This window comes from Culex pipiens, chromosome 1, assembly GCF_016801865.2.
Source record: "Culex pipiens pallens isolate TS chromosome 1, TS_CPP_V2, whole genome shotgun sequence".
NCBI classification, from domain to species: Eukaryota; Metazoa; Arthropoda; class Insecta; order Diptera; family Culicidae; genus Culex; species Culex pipiens.
The window spans coordinates 12222859-12241914 of NC_068937.1; the positions used below are offsets into that span (position 1 = coordinate 12222859).

Genomic DNA, 19056 nt, shown 5'->3' on the forward strand with positions numbered 1-19056 from the left:
CTGAAGGAGGCCACGGCTGGAGAGTTCAATTTCGCTCCCGGGGGAAGCGGGTTACACCGGCGAAGAAGACGTCGCTGACGTTTGCCATTTTCCGCACCGGTTGACCGGATTGGGGTGCAGAAGATATGGGGGAGAACCAATGTGAAGCGGCCGTCTGAGGCGATGGTGAGTAAAAGATTTATAGAAGTTGAACCTTAGATTACTGACTGTTTATTTTACTTATTTCAGCAAAACGTTAACCTCGACCCGCTGCCACCCGTCTCCCACCTCCAACCCGGTCGGAGAACATCACGGCTTCTCCGACGACAATGACCGCATCGAGGAACCCAGAAACGTGAAACGTGTCATCATTCCGCCCTCACTACCGCGACCGCATCCCCAAGTCCAGCCCAACAAAGTGAATCCCCTCATCGAGCGTGTCATGCAGCAGTGTCCCCTCAATCCGACGGCCCAGACCATACCCAGCCGCTCAACGTGACGATTGGGTTCTTCTCTCTGGGGTCGTCCTCGCCGTGGCGAGTTTAAAACGAAAACGTCCTGTCGCGAACGTTCTCTTTTCCCGATTGAACCGCCTGCTGCCATGGTATGGGAGCGACGTCGTCGTTCGGGACCAAAATGTGCGCCCAAAGACGCCGGTTGTGGAGTAGCCGGTTTCGCCGGCCAAGCGATTGTCACCGCACGCAGTGATCGTTCCGGTACCTGGGGTTAAGGCCGATGCCATGTTCCGGGGAATTCGACAGCGACAACCTTCAAGTACGATCCTGCGCTGCTGAAGTCCTAGCACAATCCTTCATCAGCACCAGATGTTGCAGAGATTCAGCACAGCGGGGTTCAGTGTGTGATGGTGGTGTGTGGTTCCCGTTCACTAACTGGGCCATCGATTACCCCAAATCAAGTCATCGACAGACAAAAAAAATAGAAGTGAAAAAACACAAATTTATTTATACAAACAAAATAAAGCAACTATACACAATTATAAAAATCAAAAAAATTTAAAAAAAATACAAAGATAAAACACAAACAACATAAAATCTTAAGCCACCAAAAAAAGATAAAAATACACAACCACAATACAAAACACACAAAAAAATATAAGAACACATCTTTTAATAGCAAGCAAATACTCAAACCGGCTAAAACAAAAAAATACAAAAGATTAAGTATATTATTAATGATATTAAAATAAAAGAATGTAAAAATAATAATAAAGTAAAATCCAAGAATACATAACAACGATCATAAAAAACAACAAAATGACAAAAAAACTTTAAAAAAAAAACAAGACTACAGAATCTCAAAATAAATATACGAATTTTAACAAATTTTTAAATATTTTCACTAAATTTAAACTAAATTAAATTAAATTTAACTGAATTGAATTGAACTGAACAAATTTAATAAAATAAAACTAAATTTCACTGAAATTAACTAAAATTAACCAAATAAAACTAAATTTTATTCATTTTAACTAAACTTTAACAAAATTTCACAAATTTAAACTAAATGTATCTAAATTTAACTAAATAAATCCAAATTTAACTAATAGTTTCAAATTATAATCAAACTAAACAATAATAAATTTAAAAAATAAATAAATAAAACTGAAATGAAATTAATTTAACTTAATTAACGAAATTTAACGGAATTTAACTAAATTGAACTAAATTTAGCTTAATTAAACTAAATTGAACTAAACATAGCAAAATTTTACTAAATTAATCAATTAAACTAAATTGAAATGAAATCAAATTAACTAAATTCAAATCAATTACAAAAATTTCAAAAATCAAACATTATTTTACCAAATTATTTTTTTAAAATTCAACTTTATTTTACAAAATTATAAATTATGTAAAATTTTGATTAAGCAAGGAAAATTACGCCAATTGTGCAAAATTAAGCAATATTGAGTAAGATTATGTTATATTAAGTAAAATTTAAGTAAATTAAGTTAAATTTAGTTTAATTCAGTGTAATTTAGTTAAAATTAGGTAAATTAAGTACATTTACGTTAATTTAAGTTTAATTAACTTAAATTGAATTGAAAAAAGTTTATGTAAGTAAAATTTAGTTAAATTTAGCTAAATTCTTTAAATTTAGTTTAAATTTGTTTAATTGAGTTGAATTGAAATAAATTAAGGAAAAATTAAGTAGAAACAAGTATATTACGTTTAATTAAGTAAAATTTAGTAAAATTTTTACAAAATTAAGTTAAACTAGGTTCATGTAGTTAAATTTAGTAAACTAATGCTAAATTCAGCTAAATATGTCAAATTTATTTAAATTTAGAAAAAACAAATAGCTGAGATCTACTAAATTTAGTTCAATTTAATCAAAAAGGGTTACATTTTGTAAAATGTTTCTGAATTTAGTAATTTTTTGTAAAATCTGTAAAACTAAGTTAAACTTCGTTATGTTAAGTAAAATTATGTAAAATTTAGTGAAATTGAGTTATGTTTAGTTAAACTTGTTGAAATTTAGCTCAATTAAGTAGTATTTAGTTGAATTTGGCTAAATTTAGTTAAATTAAGTAAAATCAAGCTGAATTTAGTAAAATTAAGCTGATTTAAGTTAAATAAAGTAAAATTAAGTTGAATAAAGTTGAATTTCGCTAAATTTACCTTAATATAGTAAAATTAGGTAAAATTATGTTCTTCTAATGTAGTCCAATTGATTAAAATTAACAAAATTTAACCTAATTTTACTTAGTTTTACTATATTTAGATAAATTTAGCCAAATGTAACTTCATTCAACTTAATTTTACTAAATGCAACCTAATTCCACTTATTTTACATAATTTAACTAAATTAAGCCAAATTCAACTAAATTTAACTCAATTTAACTAAACTTTACTTTATTTCACTAAATTTATCTTTATTTCACTGAATTCAACTTAATTTCACTAAATTAAACTTAACTTTACTTAATATTACTTAATTAAACTAAATGTAACTTAATTTTAGAATTTTGCTTTTTCATTTTTATAAATATATCTAAATTTTACCTAGTTAAACGAACTTTAACAAAATTGAACCTTGTTTAAATTAATGTTGTAAAACTTCACTTATTTTTACTTAATTAAACTTATTTTACTTGTATTTACTTAATTAGCCTATTTGTTCTTAATTTATTTAAATTTAACTCAATTAAACAAATTTAATTTAATTGAGCTTAATTTAAGTAAATTTAAATTAATTTAACTTATTTCAACTTAATTTATGCTAATTAAATTCAATTTGACGTAATTTAACTTAGTTTACCTAAATTTTACTAAATTTAGCAACATTTTACATAATTTAATTTAATTCAACTTCATTAAACTTTATTTAACTCAATTTTCTCTTAATTCTACTTAATCTATCTAAATATATCTTAATGTTACTTAATTTAACTAAATTTCTGTATATTTAACTATACTTAGCAAACCCTATTTAACTTAATTTAATCAAATTTAACTTAGTTTATCTTAATTTAGCTTAGTTTAACTGAATTTAACTAAATTTTACCGAATCCTACTTAATTGAACTGAATTTAGCAACATTTAACATTCAACATTCAAGAAATTTTACTAAATTTATTTAAATTTATCTTACTTTAACTGAATTCCACTGATTAAATATGATTAACTATTATTAACTAAGTTTTATAAAATTAAACTTTATTCAACTTAATTTAGACAAATTAAACAATTTTTCTTAGTTTTACTTACTTTAACTAAAATTAGTTTACTTTAACTGAACTTATCTTAATTTAAATAAATAAATAAATAAATTTAACTCAATTCAACCAAATTTACCTTTATCAAATTTAACGAAATGTTATCAAATTTAATTAACTTCAACTTCGTTTAAAATTAGTCAAATATAGTTAAATTTGGTTTAATTTTGTTTAGTTATTGAAGTATTAAACAAAACTAAACTGACTTTAAGCAAAACTTTACTAAATATTAATAATCTTTATTAATTTTTACTAAGCTTCATTGAATTTAACTTATTTAAACTTATTTTTACTTAAATAAACTGAACTCATCTGAATTTGAGTTTATTTACCTTAATTTAACTTTATTTAGCTTTAATCAAGTTAATTAATTTTAGTTTAACTTAATTTAACTTTATTTAACTTAATTAAACTGGTTTTAACTTAATTTAACATATTTTAACTTAATTAGGCTTAATTTTTCGTAATTTTACTTAATATAACTGATCTTAACTAAACTTGACTAAATTTGAATAAATTTGACTGAATTAATATCATATTTTTCATTTAATTAGTTTAATTCAATTTAAATTAATTCAGTTAACTACATTCAACTAAATTTTAATAAATTTAACCAAATTCAAACAAACTTAACTAGATTTCTCGAAATTTATTTCAATTTAAGTTATTTTTTTTTAATCCAACTGAAAAATACAATAAATTTATTTGAATTCAACTAAATTTATATAAATTTAGTTAAATTTATCTTAATTCATCTAAATTTAACTGAATTCAAATAAGTTTAACTAAATTTAATCAAATTTAGCTGGATTTTACTTAATTTAATTTAATTTTACTCAATTTAACTAAATTTTACTGAAATATACTAAATTAAACTGTGTAAAATTTACCTAACTTCAACGAAATTTTAATAATTACTACTAATTTAAAGTTATTGAAACTATTTTGGTTAGTTTAGTAAAATAATTTTATCAAATTCAGTTATTTAAAACAATAGGACCAGTTTAAATTCATTTAAACATATTAATGCCACTTTTATTTATATAAGCTAGTTTTAAGTAGGTTTAGTGACTTTTATTGTAATTTTAAGAACTCTTTGAATAAACATTTTAATCTGTTTTGTTTTTTTGTCACCCTATTTGTATTGATCACCCTAACCGCTCTAAACTGAATCCGGAAATACTAAAGAAGAAGAAGCACCCCCAAAATGCGCCCCGTTCCGCCATCGTTTTTTTGCCCGTAATCGTGGTCAAAATGTGCCCAGAAGCGTGCCACAGACGGGCGTAACAGCTCGGCCAAAATGCGTAACGCCCGCCTAAATGTTGCATTCTGGCACGAAATGGGCCACAACGAGGGGAAAAAGCGTGCTGAAAATCGGGCCCGCTTTCAGGCAAAACGTCCCCGCTTTTTGGCCGTTTTCCGCCCATTTTTCTATGTGGGATATAGGTTTTTGGAATATCTGCAGGAGTGAACAGAAATTGCAGGGTGACGAATTAAAGTTTTGTTGATAATATTTATTAGTTTTTTGGTAAATATTATTTTTAGAATTTTATGTAATTTATCGAACAAATTGTAATGTTTGACAAAAGTATGTGCAATATTTGAATATATAAATATCTTTAGCATAAAATTTTAATTTAGGTCTATAAAATAACCAAATTTGTTTTGGTATTACTGCTGAAAAAAATTATTTGAATTTCAAGCTTGAATTCTTATATTTTGAAGCAAGCAGTGATATATTTTGAAGCAAAACTGTTTTACAATATTCTACAAAGAGCAAAATCTGGAAAGGCCAGCTATTATCCACACCTCAAGTTTTATGGAAAATGTATTTTAAGCTTGAAATTTTTAATGTAAAATTTAAATTAGTACCGTAAACTGGGGTGACTTTGATAGCCCGGGGTGACATTGATAGAAATTTGATTTGGCCACTGTTTTTGATACATCCAATGTAACAGTCACATTTTTGCATATATGTTCGATAATAAGCTTTCCCTTAATGCTTACATACTCAAAATTCTCAAAAATGTTTAAATATTAATTTGACGGGCATTTGAAAAACCTATCAAAGTCACCCCGGGCTATCAAAGTCACCCCAGTTTACGGTAGTGCTTACTTTTACCATATTTTTTCAAGGCAAAAGGTTTTGAAAACTGCAAAACGTTGGAATTTCACTGCTTTACAGCACTCTTCACAAATTTGCGGTACTCTGAAATCTTCTAAAAATAAACGCAATGATTTGTAATTTCAAATTATTAAGTTACTGAAACAGTTGGCACTCAATTCTCAACAATTTCCGTTTACAGCAGCTTTTTCAATTTTTGACATTTTGATGATTTCAGAGAATTTTAAAATATGACAAATTAACGTTCAACGTGTATTGTTAGATATATGAGCAACTCTCTACGAAATCGAACGATTTCGACCATTTTTATTTTTTGTATTTTTTTATTTGACTTAAACTTTGTGGGGGCCTTCCATATGACCAAATAAGCTATTTTGCGTCATTGGTTCACCCATACAAGTCTCCATACAATTTTGGCTGCTGTCCATACAAAAATGGAATGTAAATATTCTAACAACTGTAACTTTTGAGTGAATTTTCTGATCAATTTGGTGTCTTGGGCAAAGTTGTAGGTATTGTTGAGGACTTTTGAGAAAAAATAGGTACACGGAAAAAACTGAAGATTTTTTAATCAACATTTTTTTCACTAAAACTCAATTTCCCAAAATACATATTTTTTTATTTTCGAGATTTTTTTATATGTTTTAGGGGACAAAAATCTGCAACTTTTGAGCCATAGAGAAACATGGTCAAAAAATCTGCCGCCGAGTTATGAATTTTTGAAAAAATAGTGATTTTTGGAAGAAATTGAAGTTTCATGCAAAAACAAATTTGAGATTATTTTTTAATGCAAAATTGAATTTGCAATCGAAAAGTACTTTATAGATTTTTTTGATAAAGGGCTCCGTTTTCAAGATATAGCCACCGAAAGTTTGATTTTAGTGAAATGTTTGCAGTTTTTCGATTTTTAAAAATAGTGACCATGAGTGACCATTTCTAAAAATATTTTTATTTTGAAAAGTTCAGAAAATTTGCTATAAAATTGTTTGAGAGACATTTAAGATTGGACCTCTGGTTGCTGAGATACAGCGGCTTAAAGAAAAATAAACACGAAAATTGAAGTTTTCTAAGTCTCACCCAAACAGCCCATCATTTTCTAATGACGATATCTCAGCAATTAATGGTCCGATTTTCAATGTTAATACATGAAACATTCGTGAAATTTTCCGATCCAATCTTCAATGTCGCTTAGACAATTTTATAGCAAATTTTCTGAACTTTTAAAAAAAATATTTTTAGAAATGGTCACTTATGGTCACTATTTTTAAAAATTGAAAAACTGCAAATATTTCGCTAAAATCAAACTTTCGGTGGCTATATCTTGAAAACGGAGCCCTTTATCAAAAAATCTGTCAAGTACTTTTCGATTGCAAATTCAATTTTGCATTAAAAAATAATGTCAAACTTGTTTTTGCATGAAACTTCGATTTTTTCCAAAAATCACTATTTTTTCAAAAATTCATAGCTCGGCGGCAGATTTTTTGACCATGTTTCTCTATGGCTCAAAAGTTGCGGATTTTTGTCCCCTAAAATATATCAAAAAATCTCGAAAATTAAAAAATACGTATTTTGGGAAATTGAGTTTTAGTGAAAAAAAAGTTGATAAAAAAATCTGCAAATTTGTTTTTCCGTGTACCTATTTGTTTCTCAAAAGTCCTCAACACTACCTACAACTTTGCCAAAGACACCAAATTGATCAGAAAATTCACTCAAAAGTTACAGCTGTTTGAATATTTACGTACCATTTTTGTATGGACAGCTGCCAAAATTGTATGGAGATTTGTATGGGTGAACCAATGACACAAAATATCATATTTGGCCATAGGGAAGGCCCCCACAAAGTTTGAGTTAAATAAAAAAAATACAAAAAATAAAAATGGTCGAAATCGGCCGATTTCGTAGAGAGTTGCTCTAGGAGTTGCTATATCTCTGGAAAAACATTTTGGAAAAGCTTCAAATTTTGGGCCCAAGCAGATTATGGCGCATGTTTTCGAATGGCTTTTTGTTTGAAACAAAAAATACCTCTAAAAATGGCTTTGACCAAATTTATTGGTCGAAAATTGTGAATCGAAAAATAAAATGTTTGTCTCCGACCCTAGCTCCGACTCCATGACTACAAATCTGAAATATAAAAATTATGGGTTTAACGAGCGGTTTTCCAATGATGGAAGACACAAATTTTTAAGAGTGGATACCCAAGTAACCACAAGCACTAAATTGAAGTATTAATTCAGTACTAAATCAGCACTGGAATGTTTTGAAGTAGTAAATAAGCTTTGCGAATGCTTCAAAGTACCAAAACTTTGCAGCATTACAACTGGCATTAAATCACCATTTACGACCTTGAAAATGTGCTTCAAAGCATTTGATGTTTATCAACAAAGTAACCCATCGATACGGGAAACATTTCAACCAGGCACGCTCTTATTGACTTTAATCCTTCTCCCGTCATACCGTTCTAGTAAGCGTGCGGGCTAAGGCGCAGTTCCCCCAGTGTGCATCAGTTTCAATTTTGCGTGAACTGGGTTCAATTCCCGCTGATTGAAGTGTTTTTTTTTTGTACAAAACTGCAGCCTGTAATTAAGTCAAATTTTTCAAAACATATTCCCATAGCACAAAGGACATTATCAAAAGTTCTCTGGTAAATTGAATGACTTTTCTCACAAGCAAAAAGCTGCTTTCCGGAAGTCTGATACACTTTGTGAAATTTTGCCAACCGTGGACCAAGCACTCCTCGGAAAAGCAGTTCCCGTTAGCCGTTAGCCAGTGCTTGTCCCTTTTAACCCGTAATTAATTGTACTGCACTTGACTGGCTGGCCGCAATTTGCTGAGTGATAATCGATAATTTCCGTCCAACGAAATGACAACGGAAACTCGAAACAGCAGAAAGAAAGTCTTAATTAATGTTCGATGCATCAACCACATCGATTAAAACTTTCAAAACAAACACCCATTTCAGAATACATCAGTTGGCTGGCGCGCATCCTGGAGATCGACGAGAAAAATGCAAGAATAACATCAAAGTGTCACACTCACACATGAAACGGAACAGGAAAAAAAAACAAAGGAGGCCCACCACCAAGTGTGAGTGGAGCAGCTGTTCTTTTTTTCCCCCAGCCTTGACGTCGATAAAGCAGTTTGTTTTTGTTCGAGCTTTCGGCGAAGCATTAAATCGGCATCACTGTGCGCCACTTGAAATATTTCTCAAGGGAAAAGTGCTGATTAAATGTTTTGAAGCATTATTTGCTGGTATTAAATGCCAATATAATGCTGTTTTAATGCTGCTATTTAGTGCTTCGTGGTTACTTGGGTACAGACATCGCTCAAGTATTTCAGAAAAAGAGCTCTCAAAAATCAGACTTTGATTTCCGGGTTTCGGGCCAAAATTCAATCGAAAGAGCGCATTTAAACCTTCAATTTAGTAATAGAACTTTTTTCTGGGACGACTCCTCGCCGCGCACGAATTTTTTAAGATTTCTGAGAAAAGTGTTTGTCTAAAAGCAAACCTTAAACCTTTCTGTTGTAAGAAAGGCAAAAAAACATTTTCCTCTCACTTCGACTTTGTTTCAAATCGCTTAATTTTAGAGCTTTTTTCAAAAAGGTTCTATTTGCTTTGGTTCTATTTCCTATGTTTTAGGACCTTTTCTATTAAAAGTTTCGATAAAAGTCTTTGTTTAAAAACAAACCCTTGTTTGATCACGAACTCTGTACAAACCACCTCCGCCTCACGGTACCTGCAGATTTTGACATTTTTAAAGAGCTGCTCAGCTCACCAATCCACCCTCGCACCACACGCACACAACCACACAAAGTTCCGTAAACAATCCGCTCTTCTTGAATGAAGCTCTCTCAGCAGCTCCGTTTCTCTCTCACCGAACACCGTTCTCATTCGTTGCCCAAAAAAGAGTGCTCCGTTATGTTGGCCAACCATTCGAGTAGGTGCACCGTTGTTTTGGTTTGTGATGGTGTGGGTACTGTTTATTTTGAGTTTAGTTTCCAAATTTATATTTTCAATTTATTTTTCCAATTTTTATGTGTCAAATAAAGAATTCAATTTAAAGTTTGTTGCCTTTTATTTGTTCGTTCTTTTTTTTAGCAAAAATTACAATTTAATTGAGTAAATTTTGAACATAACCTACCTTACAACCACATTGCTCTCCCCCTGCGTCGAGCTGTCACTTTGTTCCATTCACAAAAACCTCTCTCGCGCACCAACACAACCGTTTGTTGTGTAAATAAAGAGAGAGCGCGAGTTGAGTCGAGTAAAATAATTCTGACTTTTTCAAGAGTCTTGAAGTGCTTGAAGTGGAGTTCGGCTTCGCGAGGAAATTCCGCTCAGTTTCCATCGGAGCGCGAACCTAAATTCACGTCGTGACGGAGATTTGTGGCGTGGCCGTCTAGAACCATTGTGGTGTGTTGGAGCAAGAAGAAAGAAGAGCTGTGACTTTTTCACAGAGTTGTCATTGAACTGTGTGGTGTGGTGCAATTGATAAAGTTGGAACAGTTGTTGAGGCGAAATCTCTCGCACTCTCCGTAATCCGAAACTGGTCACTGTCCGGTTGCTCTCTAATCGCGTCCAGGGGCTATCAGTCAGAGGAAGAGCCTCCGTCTGAGAGGTTCCGCAATCCGGAACGTACTCGGAAGATTGTTTCCTGGGGAGTGATTCGCGCTTTTGAGACGAAATTTGAGTTAGGTTTCGAGTTTGACAGCTGGTTGATAGTGCACTTCCTCCTTCCGGAGGTGGAATAGGTTCCGGACGAGGGGGAATACCCCCGCGATCGTCGTCGTAATCCGTCAGACCATCGACGTTAAGTGCAAATATATGGCTCCTCACACTTAAATTGCAGTGTAAAGTGCGGTGTTTTATCATAAATTGAATAAGAATCTTGTACTCCGGGATCGACGGAGTGAGGGCGGTGGCCACGACGGTGTCGGGAACGGGTACTGCTACTTTTATGACCCACCCCGGAGCACAACTCTCGTAACAGTATCGCACCGCGGCGGCCCTTCGGAGGAGGAGGCAACCAGCAAGGCATAAAAATAGGTAATTTGCATATTCTTCCCCCCTTTATGGGTGCTAGCAAGAAGTACCTCCCTCCCCCCCCCCCCTCTTTTCTAAACGGCAGCTGGTAACGCGATGGTCCCCCCCCCTCCTCAAACGAGGGTCTTGGGAAATCCGGATTCGAAGAAGACGAAAGCGGCCCCGAGATTTGGCCCCGCTGATAAGCAAGTGCCAAGAAAGGTCACGACGAAGCCGTCGTCGTACAACGCTAGAATACGAAAAGCTCCCCGAGAAGAAAACGTCGTTTTGACGAAGGTCCTGGGTTCCGTTCCGTGGGGCAATTGGAGAAATTCCACGGAAGCGGTCTCGGCGGCGCACGGTGAAATTCAAAGTAGGGTTCGCCACCGTCAAACGGTACGACGGCGCCCATTCCCCAGAATAAACAGAAAGGGGGACGACGTCGGCGGCTCGGAAAAGGTTCGTCAACAAAGCGATTTTTTTTTGTGGGACAATGAGCAGGGTGGCGAATCAGGATGATTAAAAAAAAAAATACTGTTAAATTTTAAGTGCATTGTAGTGTTAATTATGAACAATTTTTAGTTTTTTTTTATTTATTCATTGAACATGAATATTAAAAATGTAAAAATTTTTTGGTTGATCTAAACATACAGTCAAATTTCTAAAGAAGGTATTAGACTATGGCAAACAAACAAACAAACAAAAACAAGACAAAATGTATGCAAGCTGACGTTTCTGCAAACAAACGTTGGCGAACAAACAACACAGAAAAACGAACGAACATTTTTCCTAAAATTCTCCCAATTTTGGCCCAAGCCCAACCGAATCGCCGTAAACTATTCATTTTAGCCCTTTTCTGGCACACGAGACCTCATCCATATCTTCGCGCGCAACTTCCACACTAATTCCACAACAACTTTGACGCAAGCAAAAATAAAGTTAGAGCTACGTTCTCGACCCTCCCCCCTTTCCCCTCGCCAATCGGAAATAGGAAAGAAACTTTCGCAAAAACCGACGTTACCTCACGATTGTGCCCCTTCTTTTATTTCGATTTGCCCCCTCCCCCCACAACAAAACTCTTTCTCTGGTCCGAGGCGTGTTCTGGCTTTGCTTCAACCGACTGGGTTTTACACGTTGCGTCAGATGGTTTTGGTTTGGTTCAGGGAAAGACTCTAGCTTAGAATACGATGAATTCGCCGTAATTCGCTGGCGCTTGTGTTTCGTTCGTGTTCTTGTGCTTATGCTTCGATGCCTTGGCCTAAGCCGGTCCCGGCGGGGGCAGAGTGTAGAATAATGTTGCAGGGTGACAGCTCGATTTGATAACAGTACGAAAAAATAAGTTCAGTGGAATAATAAATAAGTTTTGTAATTTTGGTTTGGTTCAAACTACACAAATCTAGTAGATCTACAAAGTTTGATATGTAATCTAGATATTTTTAAATTACAAAATAGATTTTATTGAAAATTAACGCACCTTAAGAAATTTGGCCTTGTCATAGGATTTTTTTTACAAAACTGCTTCGGAAAATGAATGAATTAAGAGTAAATAGTTTAGAAGTCGACTTTTCTTTAAAATTTGTTTTAGAAAAATCAAAAAAATCTGAGAAATTTTTAACAGTACTTTGCTAAAGATAAACTCAAATCAACCAACCATACCTGGATCATTGTACAGTTCGAAGAGCTTCAAAAGAGCTTTCAAATACAACCCAAAAAACTGTATTTCATCAAGTTTTACAAAAATGCGTGCAATTTTAATTTTATAAAAATGTTTTTCGTTTTACCCCAATTCTCTTTGTCGTTGATGTCTCATCTTAAGCAAAAATTAATCTCATATATACGAACAAACGCTAAAAGTTTCGTCTAAATCGGGGCACTCCGATACGACCTCTAAAACAAATTGAGCATATAATGCAGTATTTTAAACATGTTGAAAACAGTTTTTAAGTCGGAGGGTCGCAAACTCGGAAAAATGGGGATATTTCAAATTCGATAAATTTCACTTAACATTCCAACTCCCAACCCACTCAAAAAAGTTGGAACGGTAACTTCCACTCGCTGGTACTCGGGCATAACTCTACCAAACGGAATAATTCTTTTTTTGAGTAAATTGTAAAAATGTCAAAAAAATCCTAAAATGTTGAAGAACTCGATTTGATCGAATCTGTAATTTTTGAAATTAAAAACATCGCTTCAACTTGATTTGCGCTTGTAAAAAACGCCTAAAATTCCGCGGAGGCAATCGCTACAAAAAAAGTTAAAACGAAGTGAAAAAAAAGGATAATTTTAGAAAATCAGATTTGCGTTTTTTTTTAATTTCTGATATATTTCGAATTTTAGATGTTTAAAATCAATGAGCATAAAGCATTCTAATTTCGAGTTATATTTGAATTTATAAATTTTATTATTTGTCGAGTTAAATGAATTTTATTTTTATTTTAAATTTCTGGTAGCTATTCTGAAATCTTAGAAACAAATAATTTCAGAGATTCTACTGGCAAAAAGTCACTTTTCATTTTAAAAACAATCACTTCTAAGTGGGTAAAACATAAAAAAATGTTTGGCTCTTTTTTAGGCATTTTCGGAAATCCAAGATTTCTAATCTAATCCTAACGTCGGAAATCCAAGATTTGTTCAAAAATTTCCAGAACTGCCATCATGTGCTTAAATTCAAAAGATGGCATTTTCAGTAATTTGAAACATCAAAAAATATTATTTTGCGTAACTCGGTTTGCATGTGAAAAAATTAAAACAGATTATTTTTTAGACAAACATTCCAAACTCGTTTATCCGAAGTCCTCGTAAATAATTTCTTCGGGTAATCATGAAAAAAAAATGTGTAGAGTAATTCCATGTCAAATAGGGAATCGGTTGTACCCGACCCTCTCCGATTTCAATGAAACTTTGTAGACATGTTATCCTACGCTTATATAAGCCATTTTTGTGTATATGGATCCAGTTACACTCGATAATGACATTTGAGAAGGGCGTAAGTGTTTTCAGTAATTTAAATATTGCTGTATCTCGAAGCCGTTGCTTCGTATCAAAAAGTGGTCAAAGACAAACTTATAGGAAGTTTGACGGGCTTTCCGAAAAAATACACTAAAACAAAAAAAACACTCAACTTTTATGAAATTTTTGATTTTTAATTTTAAAAGTCAAATTTAATTTACTATCCAGGTTACTATAATGCCCATGTTTGCATAAATGTCCCATATGCAAAAACAGCAAGCTGAGAAAAACGCATTTGAAGTTTGTCCCATACAAAAGACTACGTGTTCAATTTTCGCGAAAAAACTGGATTTCCTCACGATTTCTAGAACAAAGTACTGGATGTTATAGGCTCTTTTGAAAGAGCACACGATTTTGAACCAAACTGCATCAAAAACTCGAAATCGATAAAAATGCATATGGGACATTTATGCGATCAGGGGCAGTATACTACACTGAAAAAATATTATGTTTTCAATTATGAGCAATGTAATTAGCTTATATCTGTAAGCCCGTACATCAAATTGAAATGTGGTCAAAGACAAACATATGGAAAATTGGACGAGCTTTACGGTAAAAATATTTTCGAGACTGAAAAATCAAGTCTGTCTTATAGAAATTGCCAAAAACCATAAAAAACATATTTTTTCAACATTTTCATTTTTAAAACCGCTATAACTTTACAAGAATTGGACTTAGGACAATGGTCAATATGGAGACTTTTATGTAAAATTGTCTGGAGAATCGATTCCCACTATCGTTTTTTGCAAATTTTGATGTTTAGAGCACTTTTGAAAAAAAAAACAGTTTCAGTAAATAATTTCTGTATTTTTTTAGATGAAATGCTCCATTCATTTTATAACATCTTAGGCTATTTTCACAAAAAAAATGAACGAAAAAAAAAATCGTGGGCTCACCTTCAAATTTGACTTTTAAACTTAAAAATCAAAAAATCTCATAAAACTTGAGTGTTTTTTTGTTTCAGTGTTTTTTATCGGAAAGCCCGTCAAATTTCCTACAAGTTTATCTTTGACTACTTTTTGATACGAAGCAACGGCTTCGAGATACAGCAATATTTTACGAAATACAAAAATATTGAAAATACTTACGCCCTTCTCAAATGCCATTATCGAGTGTAACTGGATCCATATACACAAAAATGACTTATGTAAGCGTAGGATAGCATGTCTACAAAGTTTCATTGAAATCGAAAAGGGGCGAGAAAAAAGTACCTAAAAAAATCCTGTTTTGGGCTGGATTTGCTCTGTATCTATTTTATAAAATCCCTGCCAATAAAATTATTCAATTTTGAATTTGACATGAACATGATTTTCAAAGCATTCTGATAGCAATTTCCTGATTTCCAGTAAAGAATATTGCGTCAATTCCGGAAATTCCCGAAATTGAAAAAAAAATCATTTTTTTTTCTGGAAATTTAGATTTGATTGTGGAAATAAATGAACAGTTGAATTGTTAGTAATCAATAAAAAAATAAAATTTTAAAATTTGTACTTAGTATAAACAGCATTAATTTGGCTTATTAGGGAAAATTGTTAAAATGTTAGTTTACAGATTCGCGAAATGCCTTGCGCTTGAAATATTTTCTTTTTAATTTTATATCTCTAAAAAAAGAGAGGGTATTGTACTGCTCAAGCCAATTTTTGATTATTTTCGTCATTGATTTCGGTTAAAGAAGGAACAGAACAAAAAAAAAACAGTACTCCGATTTCCAAACTTATTTCTCTAAAATCTCCTGTGCCTTTTCAGACTGTAGTCCCGATTTTCCTTTTTTTATGTATTTTTAAAGAATTTTTTTAAGCTTTTCTAGTCATGTTATATAAAAAGGACAAAAATATAAATATAAGAGACTTATTTAATTTCAATCACATTGGATTAAAAGTTGTGGTTCTTTTAAAATTCATGGCTCACAACAAAACAAAACAACGAAAGCTATTTTCAATTTCTTTTAAGCTATCTAAAAACTGCTGTCCTTGTTTCGATTGAAGTGTATTGTATCACTAATTAATGTTATTGAGTAATCACATTTTTTTGACACACTATCTGTCACCATTTCCTCATGCACAGCAAAAACCCGATGGTAAAATAGCATGCAAAAGCATGCACATCACCTTTGTGAGCAAAAGCATGTAATATTGTATGAGAAAACGTGTACACAAAAAGCATGTACCGAAGAAAAAAAAAATCATGTCTGCTCACCCCAAAACTAACATTAATCCGGTGAGACACATATCCAGATTACCAAGTCCACGCCCCAACCCTCTCGACTATCTCGCCGCTATGAATATGGTTGGATCGATGTAGCTGTACGTTTCCCGTACATTGTATGCAGTCAATACAGTATACGAACGTACGGAAAACCTACTGTTACATTGACGTTGATCCAACCCTTTTCACAGCGGCGAGATAGCCGAGCGGGTTGGGGCGCAGACTTGGTAACTTGATTATGACTTTCGCCGGATTGATATAATTTTTGGGGTGAGCAGATCTGATTTTTTTCTTCGATACATGCTTTTTCATACAATATTACATGATTTTGCTCGCAAAGGTGATGTGCATGCTTTTGCATGCGATTTTACACAGATTTTTTTTACCGTGTGGATATTACCATCATTGTTTTCTGAGTTCTCGGGAAACGGAATCCCGGAAATTAAAAAAAACCTAATAAAAACCTGAAAAATGGGAAGTTCTGAGTTTAATTTTCATAATGTTAGTCCTGTGGCTACAATATTCAATATGTTTAAAATTCTTTCAAGTTTCACTTTTTATTTACAAGGTTTAAAATAAAGGTTAAATCATCTATCGTGACATTGTAAGAATTAAGAACTAATATTTGAATTTTGAAATGTGAAATATCTACATTATTATAGCAATGTATTTTTTTAAAATTATTTTCGTGTATTTGTAAAAAAAGTAAAATGTTTTGTAGTACAGAATGAAAATATTAATACACAAAAATTAAGGATTTTAGATTTATATAAACATAAATATTGATTACTTTGATATTGATGAATTTTGCATTTTTGTTCATGTGTGTTCATTTTTTGGATTGTTCTCAATTATACCACAATTTTTACAAAGAAATCATCACGCATTTGAAAAAAAAATATTTTTAATTTTTGGATTCCGGAAACACGAAATCTAGTGGCCAGCTTGTATTTAAGCCTAACAAAAAAAAAAAAAAAAACAAACTAGATTCGGAAGAATTGGTCGCATATAACCTTGCATTTTACTATGTACAGTCATCCCTTAATTCGGAACGGTTTCCAGATCGGCCAATGTTCAAAAAATCATAGCAAATCGATAATTGAACTTAATGTTTCGCTTTCACCTTCATTTGAAAGCTTTTCTTGCGATCTTTCGAATGCTGTATCGAACAACTGCAAATTTTGACTTTTATATAAAGTTTTTGAAGAATTATTTTGACCCTTCAAATCCACAAATTCGGAACACTTTTTTCTTACGAATGTAAACAAACTTTGGATCTCTCCAGGAGTAGGGGAGAGTGGGGAGACTTGATCCCCTTTTTTTGTTTCGCACATAATTCTGTTAATTTCTCACAAAACTATGAACTTTTTGTATGAATTCAAAGTTTAAACATTCAACTATGTTTGCTGATAAGGGTATTTCATCAGATAAACTCTTAGAATAATGCCAAGCGTTTTAAAAAAATATTTTAAATTGGTATTTTCAAAATGTTGGGAGTAATTTGATCCCCCTTTCAACATTTTAAAGAAATATTAAGCAAAATGTTTCTTATTCATCCAAACTGTTAATTTTTTATAAGTTACAGCAATTTCACATTAAACCTGTACGTTTATGTTCAAAATATAACAAGTTTAGCATGCAAAATATTTAAAAACTTAACATTTTCTTTTTTAGACCAAAATTGAGCATGTTTACAAAAGCTGGTAATTTTTGTTTACAAAACTTTTGAAAAATGGTTCAAACTTCTGTAAGTTATGTACAACTATACTTAAGGAAACTATGTACGAAATCCCAGCCCAATTATTTAATCTTGAGGCTGTTCCCAGTGACTGTAAAAATGCAGGGATCAAGTCTCCCTAAACGCACTTTTTTAAACAATTGATTGTAAAAATAGTATGACGATAAATTTAACGTCAAATGCGTAAGGGTTTTGGAGTTGATATTTTTATCAAACAATTCATGCATAAAAAATATTTTTTTGAATAATTTTTGAGTGTTTTCTATACTTATCAAAACAAGGAAAAAAGATTTCTTGGAAGTTTTATGCAGCTCTTTTTAGAAATATGTTAGTAACTCAATCTAAAAAATTTTTTTCTTTGTTTTCTACAATGAGTTTTAGTTAATTTCGCACAACTTTCTAGAACAAAGCTAATTGTTTTACCCACATGCTGACGAGATACATGCTTGGGATCAAGTGTCCCCGGGGGATCAAGTCTCCCCACTCTCCACTACATATTTATTACCATATAATGACTTCACACACTGAAACCAATGAAACTCAAGCTTAGTGATGTTTTATACATAGTTTGATAACTTTTTTTGTGAAAATATCAGTTAAATTCAGGTGTTCCACAATTGTGGAAGGCACAATAACATCCCACAAACAGGCCATTTGGAGGCAGTGTTATGCTGCTCTGGACAAAAAAGTCTTGGAATGAAGTTTTTTGTTCAAAAAGTCCTACTTTTACTAGTGAAATAGCAAGATATTGTCCAAATGAAGGTTCTAAAAATAGGAAGGTCGACAGAAAAGCTACTTTTGGCATGCTATTGACAAATTATCATAATAGTGTTCCGAATTTGTGGGTGTTCCGAATATGTGGGATGGCTGTACTTCATTATATTATATGTTTTCTAAAAATCTAATTTCTTGATCATTTTTGCTTCAAAATCTGGCAACACTTCAAGATAATTTATATAAATTTCTCAGCAAGATGCCGTGAATCCTATTAAAAATTACATTTGAAACTGTTATGGTGCATATCTTTATGGAGATATTTTAAAAGGGCTTTCTGAGGTTCCATCAATCTGGCAGTGAAGGATTTTGTAAATTTGATTGAATATGATTTCTGGAAGTTTCTTATTGATTTGAAATTAATTTGAACGATTTTTCGGTGAATATAAAATTTTACAAAACTGGGAACCCTTCGATTTTCTGGGAACACTGACAGTTAAAAAAATCGGTCAAATTTGGGGTAACAT

The 19056-nt window shown here is 32.3% G+C and overlaps 1 protein-coding gene across 3 annotated transcripts in view; it reads left to right on the top strand.

Annotated features, from left to right (window-relative positions):
- The first annotated feature begins 10109 nt into the window (after window positions 1-10109).
- Window positions 10110-19056, top strand: part of LOC120430982 (protein-tyrosine sulfotransferase) — an 80101-nt gene continuing 71154 nt past the window's right edge. For 2 of the 3 annotated variants that reach the window (XR_008211922.1, XM_039596131.2), the window contains exon 1: window positions 10110-10887. The gene's annotated coding sequence lies outside the window, so the exon portion shown is untranslated. Of the gene's footprint in view, window positions 10888-11035; window positions 11323-19056 lie in introns of those variants that run through there. The other variant, XM_039596142.2, reaches the window with a different exon arrangement.